Below are 22,851 nucleotides of genomic sequence, written 5' to 3'. Positions count from 1 at the left end.
AGTTTTGTGTTTTGTAATGAAATCTGTGCCCTGGTGTGACTGTTGATTTCTTAGCTGAAATTTTCCCCAGTTCCAATTTTTAAATTGCCCAATACATTAATTGGGTTGACTAGCACCAGTCAATCTTGGTCAGCTCTGTGAAAGGTACCTCTAAAAAGAAAGATTAGGTGTAAATGATATGGTGGAATTATTGCTGGGTTATTTTTGTATGCCTCTTTAAATAAACCTCTCCATTTCCTTATTTGTTACATTCAACAAACCATCATTTTGGAACCATCCCTTCTGGAATTATATCTACTCTTGTAAGGAAAAATTTAGTGAAATGCACATTTTTGATATATCTTAATAAAATCAAAACACATAACTTGAAAGTATCTGTTGTAGCCAGTATTCGCCAGATCCAGGTCCTTAACCACAGCAGTAGCCAGCTCTGACTGGTACTATCCAACTCTTGCTGTTTTTATTTATTTGCTTATTTAAACTACCCACTCTCAGATCAAACACTTCCCTGTCATTGTCTTGAAAGGATAAATTATAAGTACAAGTACTGTACTAATTGCTGGCTAGCCTATTCAAGGGAATTATTGTAGAGATCATAAATACAAATTGAATCTGTCTAATATTTTTACCTGGTGTTCTCATGCAGAAAGATTACATATTGTGTTAACTGCATAGATGACAGGATTTCTGGTGATTACCCCAATTTTTAGTGCAGGCAGGCAGGTGTGCGCGCACACACAGAGAAGGAAACACAAATTGCATTCCTCGTTGCCAATACCCGGATCACTGAATTGTTGCACAGTAACGTAACTTTACTCACTGGCTAAAAGAGAAAGCTAGCACAGAAACACTTTGGGCCTGTGGAACCTCACAGCATATAGAAGAGGTAAAGCCTAATTTTCTTTTCTGTTCTAGTCTCTAAGGCCGCAAATTAGTAAAGGATTTGAACTACCCACATACTTAAAATTAGGCATATGTTTAATAGGAATACTCGTGCTTAAAGCTAGGCATATGCCTAAATTCTTTGTTGTATCTTAAACCTTAAACCCAAACTGCTGAGAATGAGCAAAACCAGGCAAATCTCAAAATATAAATTGCAGAAAAGTTTAATTTATTTTTTTCAGGAGCATTCTTCTTTTATATGAAATGAAAACTGTTGATCATTACTTACACAAGAGGATGTACAGATTCTATCCACCTCTGGAGTAGGAAATCATATTCCATTTTAAAAAACATTATATTTATCCCTTTCCATCAGACAGTAAAATGTTTTGGGTTTAGAGAGTGACAAGTTCTGACAGCATATTAAAAAACACCATCCTTGAGAATAAAACCCCACTGTTGGCTGCAAAGGACAAAATCATTCACACTCTGCTAGCTACTCTTTTTAAGGCAAGCTGTTAAGCGTTTTTTCCCCATTACAGGAAATTAGGAGAATTTTTTCAGTGCTACTATAATGGAGATTGTATCTATCTATCTCCATAGTATCTGAGAGCCTCACAATCTTCAATGTCTTTATCTTCACAGCACCCAGTGTAGTAGGGGAGTGCTATTATCCCCATTTTGCAGATGGGAACCCAAGGCACGGAGATGAAATAATTTACTCAATGTCACACAGGACGTGTGGTAGAGAAGGGAATTGAAACTGGGTATTCTACACGCCAGGCTAGTGTGCTACCCCTGGACCATCCATCCTCTCTATAGGAACATCAAACCTGGCCCAACGTCAACAGGGCAAATACTGGAACAGGGACCTTCACATGCTTCAAAAGATCATGAAATGTACCCACACTTTAAACCATATTTCAGCTGGAGTGTACCTTGAGGCCTCAGACTAGCCTTAGTGAGCCCTGAGGAATGTATCGGGAGTTCTCAAGCACTGAATTACTATCTATTTTTAGAATCTGTAGTTAGCTAATAAGAACATGCAGCACACAAGTAAAGTGTTCCTTCCAAGATGGGATTTTTTTTCATAATTTCATCAACTCAGAATGATTTATTAGAGAGACTCAGATTAGAATATTTAACAGGTGACTGAGCTGTAATACTATACAAAGACGCATCGAAGTGTCTTGACATCGCAGTCATAAGATAAAGTATATTACAGGCTAGAAATGATAGTCCACTCCATCTTGCATTAGTAATTCAGAAAACTATTGCCATTGGACTGATTTTAATTAATAAAATGGTCTGGCAAAAGGACAATGTTAAGTGGTGTCTCTAAATGAAGCATTTCTTCTCAAATATTTATGCAGCCACAGACAGTTCATATACTGCAGAATACATTAAGTTCTTTCACTTAGTTGAACTCCCACAGCCAATTTAGGAACAGAAAGAACGTTGGGACAGGAGCATAGCTAGCAGGCAATTATGGAAGCAATTCGTGCCGTAAAAAGCCAGCAAGAGACCAGAGCTTGAAGAATTGCTGAGACCATTCCTATAAAGATGTGCTAACAAATTGCAGACAAATGTCTGTCTGCTATGGACAGGAAGGTTTTGAATCCCAAAGGATAAGACTGTTCCTAATCGTAATCCTCAAGTTTCTGAAGGTACCAAGTGAGTGTAAAAAATATAGATTGTAAAATACTGACAATGATTCTGGTAGGCAGATTAGAAAAAAATCCTGTCAAGTATAATTCAGTTTAACCAAGTAGGATTCAATCAGAACAGGTTGCTATTTAATGATGCTAGACAGTTAGTGACATTTTTAACTTGCATGAATACAAAGGAGAGTCTTACACCAGCCACTTTTGTAGATGGTGAGAAGGGTGAGGTGGGACTACTTGTTCTTAGCACTGCAGCCAACTGAAGTTGGGTGATGGGTTATGTGACTAGATCAAATAGTCAAACTATATGTGCATGAGAGAAGTAACTGCTAGTGTTAAACACCCGCTCCCCCCATCTCTTTCAATCTTGAAAACACATGCTATATAGGGGCTAAAAACCATTTGCAACAGCAGTTCTTGCTGGGAAACTTTGTCCTTTCCTCCTAGATGAAGACCTAGCTACTATGATCCATACATTTTGTCACTTCCAGGCTGGATTATTGTAGGTCACTGTACCTGGAGCTGAATGTGAAGACAATGCATAGGCTCCAGCCGGCACAGAATGAGGCTGCCTGCCTTCTCCCTGGCTTGGGCCACTATGAGCATATCGGGCCCCCGCTCGGGTCTTTCCATTGGTTTCCAGTCAGCTCTCAAAGCCAATTTAAGGCCTTTGCCCTAAGTTTCAAAGCGATTAATGGATCACGCCCCAACTATATCCAATTCTGAATTTCAGTCTAGGAACCTCCTTGACAGCTCTGCTCTTAGGGGACAATACAGATTGCAAAGCCCATGACAGCTGGCGCTCGAGAATTCTCCGTCGAAGGAATCCAGCAATAGGAAAATACTTTTGGAGATTATCTGCTGAATCCAGACTGTCTTTAGGAAACCCTGCAAAAATCTTCATCTCTGAAAAAACCTTTTTGTCATAAGAGAGACACGCATGACACTGACACCCGCTTCTACTCAATAAAATCCCACCAACTACAAAAAAAGAGGAAACTAATAAAATCTAAAACAAGCAGAGTTTTGACCTCAAAAAGAGAGAGAATAATCCATGAAGTCCACTAGGGATGTAACTCTTGCTACTGATTTTTACATGGAAGGCACTCAGTTATTATAGTGATACGTGGCAGTATAAAACCCTAAGAGATAGGAGAATTTGCCAGAATCCTTGATTACTGGGAATTGGAACAATACAAAGAACTAATGTCTGTAGTTGGAAACGCTGTAGCTGACCAGCCCCAATTAAATAGCCTCTCTTTCACTGAAGCTTGTTCGTGACTTTGGTTCCATATCTAATCACTGTATAAGGTTAATTAGGAAAAGTATTAGGGCTGGCCAATGTTGAAGGGATGTTCCAATTCTCAGCGGGATAGTTGGAAGCTTAAGTGGATGCCTGAGAGGTTAAAATATTTGGCTTTGATAACAGTGATGTCAAGGACTTAGATAATTTAAATTTAAGATTAAGCTTGATTAGGGAAGATGTGTAGAACTGCAGATGTGACACTGATATCAAATACCATCCATTAGGATGAATGCTATTCCCAGGATTCCATACCTATGAACATCTTACCCTAAAATATACCCAGTAATTCCAGATTACTTCTATGATGCATGAGAAAGAAGCCTAAATTGTTTCTGGATGTACTGGAAAGAGGTACAAACGGAGGTGAAGGGAGTTAGTAGTGGTTTGTTTTCCAAAATTTAACATATTACAACATGATTCTTTGACTCTAAAACAAGCACTTTATCAGAGAAAGATGAAAAAAGCATCAGTATGGTTCCTACCAGAAAAAAAAAATCCTTAAAGCTTTTTCTTCATTAATTGGCCTGAAGTACAACTTCTTGCAAAGTTCACACACTCAAAGAGCTTGGGCGTGGCGAGCAGGAAAGTAATGTCTTTACGATTCCAAGGCTTCTCTATGGAATAGCTCATATTCTGAGGTAAAGAAGAAAAAATGTGGATGGATTGCAGGGGATACATAAAGGTATTCAATGTAGTCAGCCTAACATAGACAGCACTAGGTAGGGAGGAAGAACAGAGTTATTAGTTCAGGAGACCACCTGCACCAGATTGCCTATGTGATGCTGAGAAATCTCTTTACATCTCTGTGCCTCTATTTCCTCATCAATCAAATAGGGACAATAATATTTACCAACCTCCCACTGAGAGGTAGGTAATGAGGCTAAATGGAGCAACATTTGGAAATGCTTTGAGACCATGGGATGGAGGTTGCCATCAAAAGTCCAAACTATTTGTTAGTATTCTTACTGCTGTACCCAGATGGTTTGCTCACATCATTTGCAACACTCCAGCAAAGAAATCTACTGGATAAATCCCAGTATTGGGTAGGTCCCCAAATGAGAAACTCAAACAATAGTTCTACATTAGCAGGCTGCCGTAGAAGATCCACCCCTTTTAAGGCTTATTGCAGCTTGGGGCTGCATAAAATACGAAGCAGTTTCAATTTATGATTCTATTTGTTCCAAAGCCACTGAGGAATTGATAGCCACAGTTTGGAGTGGAACTGGAAACTCAGTCAAGCAGTGTGGAATCCCATTTGAGCAGATGTCACAACCTTTGCCTTGGACTGAAGCCTAAAGTTGATCCAGCAGAAAATAATTTTCAGCCAATTATACACCAAGGAGAATGACAACAGTTGGAACTAAAGTCAATGACACTTGCTAAAAGATGGGTGGTGAAATCCTGTCCATGTTGAAGTCAATGAGACCAAGATTTCACCTGGGGTGGCTAATGACCATTATGGTACCTACAGGTTATGGATAGTTTATGGGACTTTTATCATATCGGGGCTACTGAAAATGGTTTAGAGCTAGATTGAGGATCTATACGAGCAGAGGTCCTTGTCAGTAAACGTGCTGGAAGGCAGGAAGAAGCTGAGCAGGGAAATGTTAATTACAACTCACTGCACCAGCCTGGCTGTTCACTCCTCCACCAAGGGACCTACAGTGAATTAGCTCCACCCAAAAAGTGATCAGCACTGGCCAAAGAGAGGCTGTGGCCAGGTCAGAGGAGGATGCACTGAATCAGTACAGCCCCTGTGGCAATATTGCCTGCTTCCCCCACCAGTTTAAATTTTCCTTGTGGTTCAGGGAGCTGAAATTAATGACTTTCTGCAGCATCTTGGGTAGTTCTAGTCCTTAATCTAAGTGGCAGGCACTTTCCTTTCATCTGAGCCAATTTGAAGCTCACATCCTATGCACACCTTGGTGGAGGCAACATGTTTTTCCTTCTTCCATGTAGTGCTCCTTTGCACTTTCCTGGTTCCCCCAGGAAGTACTGAGACCATGTTATAAGAAAAGATGTTCTACTGTTTCCATTTTAATCAGAAGCAAGAAAAACAGTAGTTGTACCGTAAAACTTATCAGATTTGCAGCTCCATTTTGCAGAGCAAATTTAATTTAATTCAGGCAAACATTCCAATGTTGAATGCTTATCTCAGTTAGTCTTTGAAGCTTTTATGGTTCACACCATCTCTATTACATGTCATTACTATCTGGTCTCTTTCTTTTCTTTTTTTATTAGGGTATGATTAACACCTGCAAACCAGGTTATTAAGGTGTTCAGTGTTTGAGTTATTATTTCTGTGTTGCCTGTCTCCTGACTCTGTCCAGATAATATATCATGAAACAATTATAGATGCTTGGCCAAATCACACTAGTGTGTATTATACTACAATTATAGATATTTGGCACAATTCTGAGTTCATCTATATTTTAATAAATTCACAATAGCTCCATTAACTTCAGGAGAGTTACTCTGAATTCTTATTCTCTGTGCAAATTTGTGTTGTATATGTAAGTGCACAACAGAACTCAAGTTTAATAATGGAGCCATGACTAGTGCCTGCATAATATCAGTTTCCCCTCTCCCTCTTTATTTGTAATTTGATTATGAACAGTATAGTGAAAATTGATCAATCCCAATTTTTAATGTCATCCCATAATACAAGAACAGTCGGTCACTATGACATTAATGGCTGGTATAAATCTCTTTTTGACGGTTTAAGTGGGATTTAAGTAAACCATTGGTCTTGATGTGAGGAGAGGAAGGAGACCCCTTCCTCTGAAGCATCGTGTATCTGTCGTTTGCTGTAAGCAGGAGATTGTCTATGATAGCCTAGGATTCTGGTGCAGAAGTGCAAATTCTATTTTCTCATGGTACGTGCCATAGATATTGAGCCTGATTCTCCTCTCACTTAAATTGGTGTAACTCCATGCACTTTAGTGGGATTATTTCTGATTCACAAGGTGAAACTGCGCGACAAAGTCAGGCCCATTATTTATATTTATATTTTTTCCTTTTGCTTCTTTCTCTTGCCTTCTTTGTGTTTTAGCATCATGGCTCTGTAAGTGTCAGTGTTTGGTGCTTGAAAAAGAATCGATAAAAACAAAGGTTTTTTTAATAAACTGCAGCATGTTGAGGGAATGCTTATGCTGTTGTAATTTTTTCCAGTAAATTCCCAGGGTGCTTGTTAAAGAAACTGCTCTGACAGATGAACTTTCACAAGCTGCAAGAATTCAGATTAGTTCTGTGCTTCCAGTTTACAGCTCACTAGCTTAACAGACACATGTGAGACTTACGTAGAAGACCTGAGCAAGAGCCTTATGCTTATTTTGTCACAAATCACATGGAACGAACCATAAATCCATTGCAATAAATCACCATTCCTCTCTAAAGATGTGGGAATCATGGGAAGAATCAGTGAGAAAATATTTCTGACCAGTTCCTACCTACATTCCATGCACCAGATCGTCTAGTCTCTTTAATGTAGACTAGACGATGGCAAAGAGACAAACACCCAGAGAAAACCAGTGAGCCAAGTTTAGGTAGGGTAGTCATGCAACAGGTCAGTGGGATGTACTCCCCAACCCAGTGCTTCAGGACCCAAGTAGATCCCTAACTATAAGTGCCCCATGTTTGTACCCCAGGGTTCTCTCTTTCCTTTTGGTTTTAATGGGTAAAGTGCCCCAGAAGACCGCACAAGGGCTCTGCAGCACTTCAGTCCTATTTTGAGGGTGTTGGCACTTTGCCCAGGGGTGATTTTTGCCGTCAGACCTGATGCCTGAAATGCTTTAAGGTACATGGGGCTTGGTGGCTGGAAGGAAGTGGCAGTCATGCCAAGCACACACAAGCCAGCCTGCCTGCATGTAGAGACTGGGAAACTAGGGGTGCCTTAATTTCATATAATTCAGGCATTGCTAGAATGAGGCCACTGTTCCCACTTAGACTGTATTGCAGCTCAGTATAACTGCTAGGTTAAGATTCTCAGTGGTTCATTTAACTATGGGATGAGAATTGGATGCAGCTCCCCACTGAGCTCTGAAGGAGGAGTGCAGAGTCCATTTAAAACTGTAGTTCTCTGGCTGTCAGGCCAATTCACATCCAGGTAGAAGAATCAACCAAATGCTGTGAAGATGCAATGAAAATGACATTGGCTTATACCCTGGTCTTTAATTTTAGTGAATGATGGGTCAGTGTTTAGGAGGGATGCTTTGAATCCAAAAGGAATACAGATGATTTAATCTCTGTTCAAAATGTAGGTGCCAGTTTGGGGTTTGATTCTGATAGGTGCTCAGAACACCCTTGACTCCGCTGGAAGCTGGAGGTACCCAGCAATGTGCAGGAGTAGGCCCTTGAGATTCAGCTGCAGCTATAGTGGCTTTCATTCTTTATACAAATCACTGTAGATGCTCTTTGACATATTTCCAGACACGAATTTAAGGTTTCCCATTTAAATGGGACTTGTATCAAGTATAATTCTGGTCGCACTTTGTGACATTTCTTAATAATCTTTAATGGTCAAATTGTGGCTTTTAAGCACTAGCCTATGCTGGACCAGATATGGAGAGGCCACACCTCAGCAGGTGCTGCTGGGCTAATTTTGTCTGATTCTATAAGAATACTAGCAAAGAACTCCCAGGAAATGCAAGAGCAGCAGCTCCACCACTCTTTCAGTGTATGAAGCCTGTGTGCCAGGACAGCTTTAGTGGCTGCGGGGTGGGGGAAGACGAAGGCCCTGGCCCCACCCTTACCCCAGTACTTCCCACCTCATTTCTTCTATAGTAGCTAGTGTCTGCCATAGCAGTAGCCAGGGCATTCTCTCCTGCATCAGTATGGTGCCTGGCTGTCTGTGCAAGAAACTCCTTGTGGCTTCCCTTCCCGCAGCACACCCAGAAGGTGGGGCCAAAAAAGGAATCTTGTTTAATCCATTAAAGAAAGATGTAAAAAATAGCATTACTGCACAGTATAATTTCATTCGAACACATTACTTTGCTGTGCAGGTAACCCAGTTAAATCACTCTTACCCTTACCCATATCTGATGTAGTCACATCACGTGTAATGATGTCCTCTATGTTTCAATAGTACACTGTTTAATTTCTCTTACTTTCCTTTTTTCCCAAGTCTACCTCTAGATCCTGTAATACTCTTAACATATCAGCAAGTCTACTACAGTAGCTACTTTATTCAAACAACAAGACTTCTCCTTGAGTGAGGAATTAAGCAATCCTCGTTGGCAGCAGTCTGGTAGGGTGCTTAATTCTGAAAAGGTTGTGCAAAACCCAGGATAAACTACTGAAAGAATGTTTTAAAAAAACCCAAACCCCAGAGCTGAAGATTTGCTCTGTTGCAGGGTTTCAAGTAAACTTGCATTAGCCGACTTCATTGTTGAGTGGCACAGAGGCAGCTGTCAGCACTAGAGCTTGACGCGCTATTTGAAATAGTTCTCTGGTTTGCGTCAACACTTAAAAATTACACCACGTGAAAGCGTTGTTCTATAAATTATCAAGGAAAATTCTATAATGTTTTACGTAAATCCCTCTTGGCAGTAGATAACTAGGGAAACTGCACTTACAACTGTGTTTGTTAACACTGATATTGGGCGCAATTGTAACTTGCCCAGTTCAAATCAAGCTTCAAACAGGACTTTAGAAGGTGCAAATCAGCCATCTTTTAACAAGTATTGACTGACTCTATTGGAGTTTCATTCAAAAGTGTGTGTTTTGGATTGGAGCTGTTAGTATCTATTGATAAAATTTTGAGAGATTTCTTTGGACTGGAGTGTGTTTAACCCGATACCAAGGCTGTGGACATTAAAAAATAATGCCTAAAAGGAATTTGGTCAGAAAACTCAGAGGATTCATGCAGTGTGCTTTATACAGTTAGCAACTGAGACATCTGTTTTATTGCCTAATTTAATATGATCTGTTCTTCCACCTAACTCTCAAAGCTTGTTATGAGGCAACCATGAAGCATTATGTTGCCAAGAAAAAAGGTGATAGAATTTCTCTGTGTCGCATAGGTAGGATCATACCTAGAATACTACAGTGAGTTCTCTCTGCTAGAAATCTGAAGGTAAATTTTAGGGATGTCATAGAGGAGCAACAGAAATGATTAAGGTTCTGAAAGATTATTAGATCTAAATATGTGTTTGGCTAAACAACAAATGAAATGAGGCAGGCCATGCTAAACATGTGCAACTAGTTAGGACAGGTAAGAATGGAACAGAATAATTGGGTGGGACAAAGGGCATAATTGGTCATTAAGAAAAAGAATAAGTATGCTCAATATTATGAAAACAATTCTGACTGAGATTTATTACACTAAAACGTCCATGGAAAACACTGGAAGCCTGATGGCTTGAGACATATAAACCTAGACAGGTACTAGCACTAGAAAGTACTGGACTTTGTTGGCAATGTACTGACCTAGATGACCTGATAGCTGTTTTCTGTCTCTAACATCAGTAGTTTTCACCTTTTACCTTTCATGAGTAATCCTAGTTATCCCAGTGAGATTACTCAAGGAGCAAGCTGTTCCTATTAAGTGTGAGTAAGGGTAACAGAGTCTGGAACATAATGATTATAAATATCTTTAAGGCAGAGCTCAATATTATTTTGAAAAAGCTAATTGAAATAAGTATTAGCAGCTAACATTGCTCTCAGGATTGGATTTAGAAACAGCTGGAGGTGGGTATCTCTCAGGGTGGGAAACATGGTGAGGAAAAAGAGCTGTAGACACTGAAATGACTTCTGTATTCTCCACTGAAAAGATGAACCTAGCATAGACAATTTCATAGTAATACTGTATAGCACTTAATGTTTTACAGCACTAGCTATTCCTCACAAGATTTTATGGGGTAGGTACTGGCGAATGTTATTAATCCCATTTTACAACTGGGAAAACTGAGAAAGACAGAGGTAACTTGCTCAAAGTCTGTCAGCAAGTTAGTGGCAGTGCCAGGATTTAGGGTGGGATCCACAAAGATACCTAGGCACCTAACTCCCAGTTTTAGGCAACTCTGTGATCCACAAAACTCTTACCAAACCCCATAGGTGACTAAACTCTCTTGGCTCTTAAGTTTTCAGGGTAAAATTTCCCTTTATGCCTAAATTTCTGTCTCTGGCCAGGTGCACTGCTGCCTCCCTCTAATCTGGACACCTATCTCCTGCTTAAATCCCACACCAATTCACAAATCCAGGGAAGATAGGTGCGCATCCACTTAAATCACGTGCAAGACCTGATTGGGTAGACCTTCTCAGAGGCTACCCACCACTTCGGGTCCCATTCAAAGTCTGGCTGGAAGAGGAGGTAGCACTGCTTGCTTTATCAGTGCTAGCTCAGTGGTTGGAGTACTCCCCTAACTAACACGGCTGATACTCTGAAATAACACAGCTGCTACTCTGCTCCCCTGGGATGTGGGAGATCTAGGTTCCATTCCCCTCCTCTGCCTGAGGGGATTTCAACAGGACTGCTCAGGAGTGAACTCTAACCACTGAGTTATGTAATATTCTGGTGTGGGCCTCCCTCAGTCTTTCCTGTTGAAGCTGTTCCAACCATGGATAAATAATGAGTGATTTAACGCGGGGGACTGGATGCAGGGTCTCCTGCTTCCCAAATCTGTGCCGTAACCAGTGGACTACAGAATCTGTCATTTTTTTCACCTCCCTTCCCCCACCACCCGATGACTATTTAAGTATTGATCCACAGTGGAACAGTAGTAGTTGGGTTAACGACTAACAGTCATTGGGCTAGAGAGTCAGAGTGAGAATGACTTCAGTGGGAGCTGGATGAGGCCCTAGTTTCTGAAATAATACAATGCATGTTTTGCTTTCGTAAACCATTGGTATTTATTTCATTTATTTATTTAATTCTATAATTCAGCTTTGCTGATGGCTATACTTTAAATAATAATTCAGTTTTTACTACCACAAGCTACACATCAACATTGAGTCCATCTTAACATTTAATTTCAAGTTTTAAGTAAACCCTTCTGTTTAAACCAGTTCAGTATATATGTTAAAAAAAAGACCACATATTCCACATTTTTCAAAGAGCTGATTTCCTAATTTTTTGGATATGATGATCAGATTTCAATTTCCTCAAATCTTTTTTTAATTAGAAGATCTCACTAGGTAATGATGGTTTTTGACTGGTGTTTATTTTTGGTGTTTTCTGCACTTGAATTCAGTCTGAATGAATAAAAAAAAATCCCCAAACGTCAATTCCATTATTGAACAAAAACTATTCAAAAACCCAAGACCTCCCTTAAAAGATCCCTTTGGGGCGTATTTTCTGGGATTTATCTATATTGTTCTTGTTTGTTTATGAATGTCCAATTCATCTGTTTTCTTCCGTCATCTTCCATTTTTGAACAGTATCTTAAAATATTTTTATTTCATCAGGGGTGTAAATAGCATGTTGAAAGCAAATAAATATGCCATTCACCTGTCAATGAACCCCCACCCCGGGGTATTAGGTCACCTCAATTTGTTTGTCTAGCCAGAGCTGGCCTCTTTTTGGGAGAATTTAAGCCAGCTTGATTCATCACCAAAATGTGAACCTGGAACTGACGCTGATTTTGCAGATGTGCATAATAAGTATCCCTGGAGTTTTAAAATAATTGACTTCAGGGAAAAACACAAAGCATGCAAATAACATAATGAATCAAGTAGAAGCTAATCCTGATTATTTTGTCTAAATAATAATTGTTGTTTTTAATAAACCCACTTAACATTCACAAATCCGGAGTATTTCTGAACTCTCTTCATGCTTATAAACAACAAAAGGAAGTGATATCATTAGATTTAGAGCTGAGAACTGGTGTGTGTGTATCGCTGCCGCAATGCTCAATTTTAGAGCTTTCAGAGGGGCAAAAACTGTAAACTGAAAACCTAGTTTATCCTGGAACAATAAATGCTGAAAATATCAAACTTGTTTTGAAGCAAGATTTCAATTCACTGCCCAGAGCAAGTGCTTTGCAATTGTAAATTTTGGGCTTCTAGAAGTGAACAGCAAAGCAGGAGCCTAGCTGAAAAAAAGACAATGCCCTCCTTTCTTTCCTCTCCATTTATGTAGGCTGTCATCCAAAGCTGTCAGGGAATCAAATCTTCTCAGCAGAGCTTTTCCGGGTGCTCTGTCTACTGGAAGTCAACATACAGACGGATCCAGAGATACAATGGCTACAGCAGTCCCATTGAATGGTGATTTCATTTCATTCTCTGTCCTGTGATTTAAGAATCTGACATTTAGTTTGGTTACAGCGCATCTTTTGATGGGAATTATATTTTTTATATGCTGATAAAGGCTAACTTAACTTGCTCACTTTTCCTCTCCTGACCTGGAATTGCATGACTTAAAATAGATGCTATTTTAATACTTGGCTTTCATTTTAAAACCCACCCGCTGATGCCTTATGGAAAAATTTTAAACAGTCTCTTTAGAGATAATTTGCTTGTATACAGTAAATCATCTGCATTTCACTTCCTGCAGTTTAAATAATCAAAAAAAGCAGATTCTATAATTTTACAATTTTAGATCTTTCAGCTTATTCATGTCTTTGCAGTGTTGTAATTACCAAAGAAATCAATTGTGATGTCACAAAAAGGAAAATTATGCCCAATTTTTTAAGTGTTAGGTCTCCATTTTCTAATGGGGGCCTTAATGCAGGCTACAGTTTTGCATTCATAATCAATTACAGGTGCAACTGATAGTATTTAGATATCCAGGCCTACATTTTCAAAAGTGATTAATAATTTTGGGTGCCCTATTTGAAACACCTTGAAGTGTTTTCAGAAAAATCGGGGCCCTCTAAGTTGACTCAAGTTGGGGCCTCAGAAACTGAGATATTCAAAATCATTCTCTTGAAAATTTAGGTCCTGATAGAGTTGCCAACTCTGAGTCTGACTCCACATTTGTGAGCACAATCAAGTAGCTAAGTATCTAAATGCTGTCACTTGATTGACTGCTAGAGCAAAAATGGAGGCTTGTGTTAATATGACCCTGTTATTTAAAGTGAAAAATCAGTACAAGATGAGCTTTTAAATAATTCAATTGACATGAAAACTGATTATCTCGTTAGATCAGTGGTTCCCAGACTTGTCCCACTGCTTGTGCAGGGAAAGCCCCTGGTGGCCAGGCCAGTTTGTTTACCTGCTGTGTCCACAGGTTCGGCCGATCTTGGCTCCCAGTGGCCGCGGTTCACTGCTCCAGGCCATTGGGGGCTGCTGGAAGTGGCGGCCAGTACGTCCCTCGGCCGGCACCGCTTCCAGCAGCTCCCATTAGCCTGGAGCAGCGAACCGCGGCCACTGGGAGCCACGATCGGCCGAACCTGCCGATGCGACAGGTAAACAAACCCCGCCATGGGCTTTCCCCGCACAAGCGGCGGAACAAATTTGAGAACCACTGCGTTACTGACCTCACACTTGGTAAGGCAAATCACATCTTTTCATGTATTTATACCTTTGTATTTTCCACTCCATGCATCTGATGAAGTAGGTTCTAGCCCACGAAAGCTTATGCCCAAATAAATTTGTTAGTCTCTAAGGTGCCACAAGGACTCTCATTGTTTTTCATAATAATCAAAACCATGGTGCTGGGAACACATGCAATTTGTTACTGAGCACAAAATGGCCTCTAACTAGAATTTTTTAATACTTTTCTTTTGAGGTGTTACTAGTGATGTTGGCTGGGTCTGCAATGCAGTCCATAATCAGGAAAAAAACAAAGATACTTTTGTGTTGCATTATAAACTCAATTTAGTGGCATGGAAAGGCACAGAAACCTTTCAAGTTAATTTGAGCTCATTTTCCAGATAACTTGTGGCTGTCTGCGTTTTCATATGGTGTTTTTAGAATTTTGGGGTTTGAATGTGCAAATCAAATTCAAACTCAAAGGTTCTGAAACTACATGAATCCAAACTCAGGAAAAAAGTTTCCCATGAAACCCTATAGAGTGAGACTCCTTGTATCAAATAGCTTGGATCAGTTGTATTTTTGTTACTAACTTTAATCAGTGCTGTTTCAAAGTGTCATTAATTACAGAGCTTAATATAAAATATAGTCTAGGTTTTAAAAAAATCCCTGTAAACTAAAATCTGTAAGGGGAGTTCTGTGGTCTTGCTCAGATGGTTCCTTTAAACAATATCAGAAGATACCAATGCTAGAGAAGGGAAGGAGAGGATTCAAGTCTCAATTAAATGATTGACAAAGGAGAATTATTATGACCATTGTTTCTCTAGCAGCCCTTTTAAAAATGTATTACCATATTCCACAGAATTAAATCAAAACATTATATCTTAGGTTAGAAAAACTGCAATATTTGGGTGATCACTGAAATGTAATGAGGGTTGTTGATTTTTTTTTTTTTTTTTTTTAGTCCATTTGGTGAGACAAATAGAGGTGGTTTTTGTGGGTGTGTTTTTTTTTTTTTTAAAATGGTACAGTGAACTGTGACTTAAATTTAAATGCATATGCAATAGATTTTTTTTTTATCAGTCATCAGGTCAACTCCACTTAGCAACCTCAAGCTAATGTTGAATCTTTGGTTGCACCCTTTTATGCATGCAAATGTTCCTTTTGTTTGTCTCAGACTGGGCTGTTCCACAGCCCACACAATGGCTGCTTGTCTGCTTCATGTTTCTGAACTTTTTTAATAAGATCCCTCAATCAAAGAGCTTTGGCCAAAATTTTTAAATGTCATTGCCTAAAGTTAGGCACCTAAAGCAATATTTAGGTATCTATATAAACAATATATAAAGTAAAAAGAAAAGGAGGACTTGTGGCACCTTGGAGACTAACCAATTTATTTGAACATAAGCTTTCGTGAGCTACAGCTCACTTAATCGCTGAGCACCCATAGCTCCCAGTAACCTGAGAGAGAGCTGTAAATACTTAGCCCCTCTGAAAAATCAGGCTACTTATTTAAGTGCCTAAATGTGGATTTAAATGCCATATTTTAGGGACCCAAGTTAAAATGTAGGCATTAGGGTTTTGGATTGAGTGTTATAAAACTTTCATGGAGGTTTTAGAGGCTCTAGCATGTGAATACAATTAAGATAAATTTTTAAGTATCCTAATTGTTAGCAAAAATGAAACAGGCAGTAATCCATTAGACCCATATTGCATAAAGTTAAGGGTAGTTTGCTTTTTAGTTGTTTTTATTTTAACTGGCTTTGGTGGGAGGTACGGGTGCTCTCAGTCTTGAGCAGATAATCTGGAGCACAAGCATCACTGGGTGGCTCACAAAGAGCATCAGGTGTTCAGCATGGTGGTATAATGAGTACTTTGCAGTTATTCTGTCCCAAGCATCCTGCCTCCTAACTGTTCCTGTTTGATGATTAGAGCTGCTGTGTGAATAAGATTGGCCCAGAGACCAGCACAAGAGGTATTTCCTTGATATATTCATATTGCCTTCCTCTTGATTGGCTATTGAAAAAAGAAAATCCCTATTTGCAACAATTCCATGGAAACCCAAAGTAAATCATTAATGCCCAAATGTGAGTGGGGTCAGTTTGTCACCAATCACATCCTGCCAGAAGCAGGATTTAAGGAGGTCAGTTTTTACAAGGTCAAGTCTGGATTAACTAATTTACGGAATAGCATTAAGAAATAAGCACTGCTGTTGAATTAATATGAGATGGAAGGGAAGACTGGACTTCAGACTTAACATCTGAAATTAGCCAAAGGATCTGAGTTTGTCAACATGAAAAAGTATGAAATATAGTTTATATGAGCGTATGTGCCATTACTGGCTTTCAGGATTGAAGCACATTCTTAACCCACAAGAGTAAAAGTAGAAAAACCTAGTGCTAGTCTCTCATTTCATTCTTATTTTGACGTTTTCTTCTCTTTCCCATGGACTCCTTTTAAGTGCTTTTCTTTGTATTTTCCCACAAAGTTATTTTGCTTGCGTTAGGTAAATGCAACATTCTCTTAAGTTTAAAGAAAAAAAAAAAAAGCAATCAGCAAGTGGGAACAACCTTTATTAAGAGTGTAAACTCTCAGGGCAAGGGTCTTGATTTCATTCTTGCATATAAAGCTTAGAATCATAGAAAATCAGGGTTGGAAGGGACCTCAGGAGGTCATCTAGTCCAACCCCCTGCTCAAAGCAGGATCAATCCCCAATTTTTGCCCCAAATGGCCCCCTCAAGGATTGAACTCACAACCCTGGGTTTAGCAGGCCAATGCTCAAACCACTGAGCTTCTTCTAGCATTACTGTACTGCCAGTATTACTACTAATCATTTACAGAGTAGTGTTCAGTGAAAGACATTTGCCTGATATGGAGCAGGGACTTAAACCCAGATCTCACACAGGATTAACCAGCATTATGGTATTCTAGGATGGGCCTAGCTCAGTGTCTCCTGTTGAAATTGTTCCACTTTTTATGGACTATTTAAATAGTCATTGGCCTTGAATGAGAATGTGGTTGACTCTATAGTCCAGTAGTTAGGACATTCTCTTTGGAGATCCAGGTTGCAGTCCCAGCTCCAATTCCTATTTCTGTGCAAAGTAGAACTGCTTCAGTGGAAGGGTTTGAGAGAGCCAGACCCCTGAATACCTACGATGTGGGAGACCTATATTCAAGTCTCTGCCCCCCCCCTCAGGTAGAGTAGGGATTTCAACCTGGGTCCCTCACATCTCATGTGAGAACTCTAATGGCTGGATGATTGGGTATAAGGGATCAGAACTACCACTGTCATTGTTTTTTGTGAGAAAGGGCTGACCTAGCTTACACATCTAACTCCAGGAGAAGACTCACAGTTATGAATCCTCAGCTAAGGGAGGCATCCTCTGGTAGGTACCTAGTTCTTTTTGAGGAGCAGGGGTTAGGCCCAACCTCACTCCTCAGCCTTTCAGATTGGCTAATTTAGTCACTGACTACTCAACTGCTGGCTTTTGTGAACCCCATTCTTAGCTGCCTAACTCTCCCCATGCATTGTATAAGGAGCCTGGGCCCCTAACTCAGGACTGTGAATTCTGCTAGGTGGCAGGGCACCTAAAAGTTAAGCATTGTAACACTGAGTCTAAATCCTCTTTATGGATCTATCCTTTAAGATTTCTGCCTCAGTTTCCCTATGTGCAAAATGGGTATAACAATGTTTACCCAGTTACTTCATTGAAGTGTTGTGAGAATTAATCAACTAATGCCTACACAGCACTTTGAACGTGTAGATCACTTTATAAATGCTAAGTATGTTGCACATATATACATCAACTTCACTTCAGTGGTACTGTTCATGTGAGGGCCACTAATGAGAGTAAGGATTGGAGGAGCAGGCCTTACATTATATAGAATCATAGACCTGGAAGGGATCTCGAGATGTCATCTAGTACAGCACTCTGCACTCAAGGCAGCACTAAGTATTATTTAGACCATCCCTGACAGGTGTTTGTCTGACCTGCTCTTAAAAATTTCCAAGGATGGCAATTCCACAACCTCCCTAGGCAATTTATTCCGGTGATTAACTACCCTGACAGTTTTTTCCTAATGTCCAAACTAAACCACCGTTGCTGCAATTTAAGCCCATTGCTTTTTCATCCTTTTTTCTTTTGCTTTCTTCTGGGGAGATGACAAGATTGGAAATGTAACATATGGCACGAAAGGGAATTTTGAGGCTTTCAAAGTGGTTTTGTATTTCTTGTTAAATTTTACAGAACTGTATTTTAATAAGTATGTAAAAATGACACTCCACATTCATGCTGATAAAACTTCCTACCATACCTCAGTATCATATATTGTGCATCTTGCAGACAAACTAATTTAGGAAGGATTTTTCTTTTTGGAAATATATATTGTATCCCTATGCCTGTATAGCCAAGTGCTTTAGTTACTATAAGTCCAATTTCTCTCAGAGAGAGAAACATTTAAACTAATAGATGTTAAAAAAAAAATCGGAAGTAAATTTTGGTACATTAAAAGTGGTGGTGCTTAAAAGTCCAGCATCTTGTGGTGCTGCAGGCTTGAGGGAAAATGCTGGGATCTATTGAGAAGAGTACTCCTATCCCTCACATCCGGTGGTATAAAGCTTCTTTTTCTAATCACTGTAGTATCCTGAGATATCATACCTTAAAGCTAGGACATTTTTATGTATAGAAAAGCTGTCTGGGCCTTAAGCAAGTGTAATTGCGTGAGCAAGGAAAAGGAAGAAACCTTTCTCTGGCAAGTTGAGATATATATATTTAATAGCATCTGTCTGAAGCTGCTTAGAGGTTTGGAGTGTTAGGATAAGAGGGATTAGTGCACAGATGATACTGCCCCAGGCATGTAAATTGCACAGTCATGTGACAAATTTATCACATGAACATTCTCTGCACACCCATGATGTCAATGCGTAGGTCTTCCTATCCATCTATTTACACACACAGTTCCCTACTCTGTGTGTTAAATGTTATATCTTTCTATTTATAGGCACACTCTTCTACCCCTATCCTTGGGGCTGGATTTAAGGCACAGGCATCATAGGCCTGTGCATAGGGCCCATGCTCCTGAGGTAATGTGATTACATTAGAACTTCAGTTTTCATTTAAAGTAAATTTTCTATCCTCATAGTTAGGAGATAAAAATTGAAAATGTAAACGGAGTGCAGACCAATGCAATGGGATCTGCCGGCATCTGCAGAGAGCTTGAAACAATAGCTCTGAGTGTGTGAACTGCCCCATTCGTCTCACTGGGGTTCTAACTCCAAGCCCCTTTGCTCTGAGAGGACTTGCCAGTGCCACCCCAGCCGAGGACTGGTAGGAGAAGGGTACCATTGGTCTGGCCCACCCATCCAAGTAAAAATACCTGGCTGCTCAGAGTCTTCCTCACTGTTGCTCTTGAGGTGAGGAGACTATCCCTACCGCTGTCCCTAAAGGCAGGAAGGTTGGGCCCCCTTTCCCAGTCCTGAAAGGAAAGATGGAGCCCCCGCACCCATGCTGCTGCACCCGATTCTCTGGGAGTCGGGGGCAGGGCAGGGCTACAGGTGTAAAGCCATGAAAGGCCCAGTGTTGAGGCATGGCTAGAGTCACTATCTGCCTTAATTTGGCCCTGCCTATCCCTACCCTTTTTTCTTCTCATTTTACTTTAATAATGTTAAAATATCTTAACAGGCATTGGAATGTGTACTTTACTTTTCATGGGGGATGGCTATCCCTATATTATCCTCTGTGGACTGAGATTCTCTTCCTAAATGTAACTTCATTTAGGTGGGGAAATACTGTGTGAGGTAGAATGATAGTGTGGGCCTGGTCCTGTACTCTTTACTCAGACAAAGCTCTCATTTTCCATGGGAGTTTTGTCTGAGGAATGAGTGCAGAAAAGGGCCCCATCAGGATGTTCTCTGAGTATCTGTCAAAGTGCAGGAACTTAATACAAATGTGTGAAAATTCCACAACCCGAAACATTTCCGCAGTGTCTGGTATTTGTGGAATATAAATTAAACAGGTAAATCAGAAGGGAACGTCACAGAACTTGGAGGGAAAATGTCTATATGCTACAAGAAGCAGTGGTGATGAGTATGGTATCCTGAGGAATGCATTCTCCTGTGTAGTCTTTTTGCCAGACTCTAGCTGAACCTTCTGGTGATTATTTGACTATTTCCAGAACCAATGAGCTCTGCACAGGTGCTGGCGTCCAATCACAACCTTTATCTGTTAAATAGATTTAATTGGCTGAAAAATTTGCAAATCACTGTTCTACAGGATGTGCCTGGAGTCTAACTGCTGTTACACTGTAATGTTCAGTAGCAAGTCAGATTTCAGCATTGTATGTCCCTCTTTACTATTGGGATGTTCAAAGAACTTTGCAGTTTAAGCTCTAATTGCAATATATTTATGAAGAACCCTTGTCAGATGAATTGGAAACACAGAGTTAATGTTGACTGAGGTCTTAAGTAACACAGAAAAACATGAATAATTATCAGTTGTCCTAATACGTTCCATGGGCCACACACACATAACTGAGGGTGGTATTTGGCCTATTGAATGAGAATTTGTTTAAATGGTCCTCTATAAAGGACTAAGGCCCAGATGGAAGTTAGGAGCCTAAATACTTTTATGGATCTGGGGTCAAGTGTTGAGCTGTGATAGAATTAGAGCTGGGCAAATAGTAGAACAAATATATTCTGCAAATATTAATTTGAAAATAAATTTTCTTTGCCTGTGTTTGCATGAGTTTAATATTCTGGAAAATGAGTTTACTGGTGGGAATGTTCACTGAAGCATGTTCAGTTCCAAGTGAATACTGCTGAATATTTGCTGGCAGTAACGTTGAATTATTAATTGAAAGTATTGGATCCGCAAACTTGATCCTACAAATCTATGCTTATCCAGTCAAGGAACAGAAACTTGCCATATAATGTATGTGCCCAATATAAACAGTTCATATTTTGAATATTGCACACTTGCAACAAACTGCTTGTGAACAAGCTAAAAACCAAGAGCTATTTACAGAAATATTACAGTTAATTTCACTTAGCAATTGCTTTAGAAAATATTGTGACTAGTTACAATTTGAACAGTAAAAGATACATTAATCATTATTATTCATGCATCTCTTGCTAAAATAGCTCTTCTATCTAGAGTTCACAGTTTGCTTTAATAGATACATAGCATTTTATATACCTATATAAACAAACAAGTTTGAAAATCTGGTAATTTCTAATGGGAATTTGGCATCCAAATCCCTTAGGCAGCTTTGAAAATCCCACTCTGTATTATTTGGAACGAATTGTTATATGTCATTGTGAATCTTTGTTCAAGAAAGGACTAGGACTGGAACAAGAAGTCTGATGGGGCAAAACTAAGATGTCTTGGTAGACTTCATCTGGCTGAGTCTCCCACCTAGCTCCAAATAACACAGCTGTCAAGTCAAAAGGTCACTCCAGTTGTGGTCTGGTTTTATTAACTAAAAGGCAATTCCAAAATAATTCATGAACCCCCAGCCCTATGCTTTGTTTCCACAGATTAGGTTGCTCCTAGAGTTACTTCTCTCAAGACCAGACTTTATCTATCTTTATTTTCAAGATGGAGTTTAATAAGCCACAGCTGCATCAATATGTCAGCAATAGTTACCCTGTTGCTATCCCCAGGATTCCAACCCCCTCTAGACTGAGTGGAGTAACAAGAGTATCCTGGCACCATTTTACAGCCACATTAAGTGGAAAAGGGTCTTTATACATCAGAACAGAGCAGTAAAAGGCAAAATATTTTATTTTAATTCTTGCTATGCAGATCACCTTTGAGTGGAATTTTTGCTAAGATTGCCTCAATTACGCAAGAGCCATAGGCATTCCCTGACGTCAGTTTAAATGGATTCCTTGTGAAACACCCCAGTCAGGCAGAAGTTCCAAATAAATGGATGGTTGATTAAAGACTGTGTAGGTATCTCTGCAAGTTTAATAACAAATTGATGTTTCTCACTTGAAGATATGTGTAGCATCAGGTGTGAATGTAAGAGGAGGTTGTTAAAAGGAAATGCATTGAAGCAATAAAGTGTAGGTCCTTCTCCTACCCCTTGTTAAAGTCAAGGGAGCAGGACTGGTCCCTAACTCTGCAATCTGGCTGGATGAGTGAGTTAAGGAAAAAACCACAAAGCCCCACCTCTAACAGCAGCATTTTCTACAGAGGTATTAGAGTATTAAGCACTGCTGCTAGTGAAGAAAGTTGGAAAAAACATTAAAAATAGTACATTGCACCAGTGAAAACATAATCTCAGCCAGAACAGCACAGGAGGTAGCATTGCAAAACACCCAGTCTTCCCTAGCATCCAATGGCATTTTTTGGTACGACAGTGAGGAATTACAAATCTTGCTGCTGGAAGTTTGTGTATACTGACTGGAATTGCACCTTGGTGCAGAAACATTCCGGATCTACCTCAGAGGTGCCAGAGCTTCTGCTTTCTAGTATATTTTTCACTTAGCCCCTTAAAATGAACTTTTATCTCAGTTTGAGTTCACTGTAGGGTGAGCTAGTATTTAGTTATTGACTGATGTAATCTCAGAAGCTTCTATCTGTCATTTTT

At 39.7% G+C, this 22,851-nt stretch overlaps 1 protein-coding gene across 3 annotated transcripts in view; it reads right to left on the bottom strand.

The window, feature by feature from the left end:
* The window catches only part of COL8A1 (collagen type VIII alpha 1 chain), a 114,575-nt gene that overhangs the window by 52,156 nt on the left and 39,568 nt on the right, over positions 1–22,851 (bottom strand). Inside the window, exon 1 of one of the 3 annotated variants that reach the window (XM_073307778.2) lies at positions 4,335–4,385. The exons of the other annotated variants lie outside the window; for them this stretch is intronic. The gene's annotated coding sequence lies outside the window, so the exon portion shown is untranslated. Of the gene's footprint in view, positions 1–4,334; positions 4,386–22,851 lie in introns of those variants that run through there. 3 annotated transcript variants of the gene reach the window in all.

Source organism: Lepidochelys kempii, chromosome 1 (assembly GCF_965140285.1).
Source record: "Lepidochelys kempii isolate rLepKem1 chromosome 1, rLepKem1.hap1, whole genome shotgun sequence".
Lineage (NCBI taxonomy): Eukaryota > Metazoa > Chordata > Testudines > Cheloniidae > Lepidochelys > Lepidochelys kempii.
This window is presented reverse-complemented; position numbering and strand designations above follow the sequence as displayed.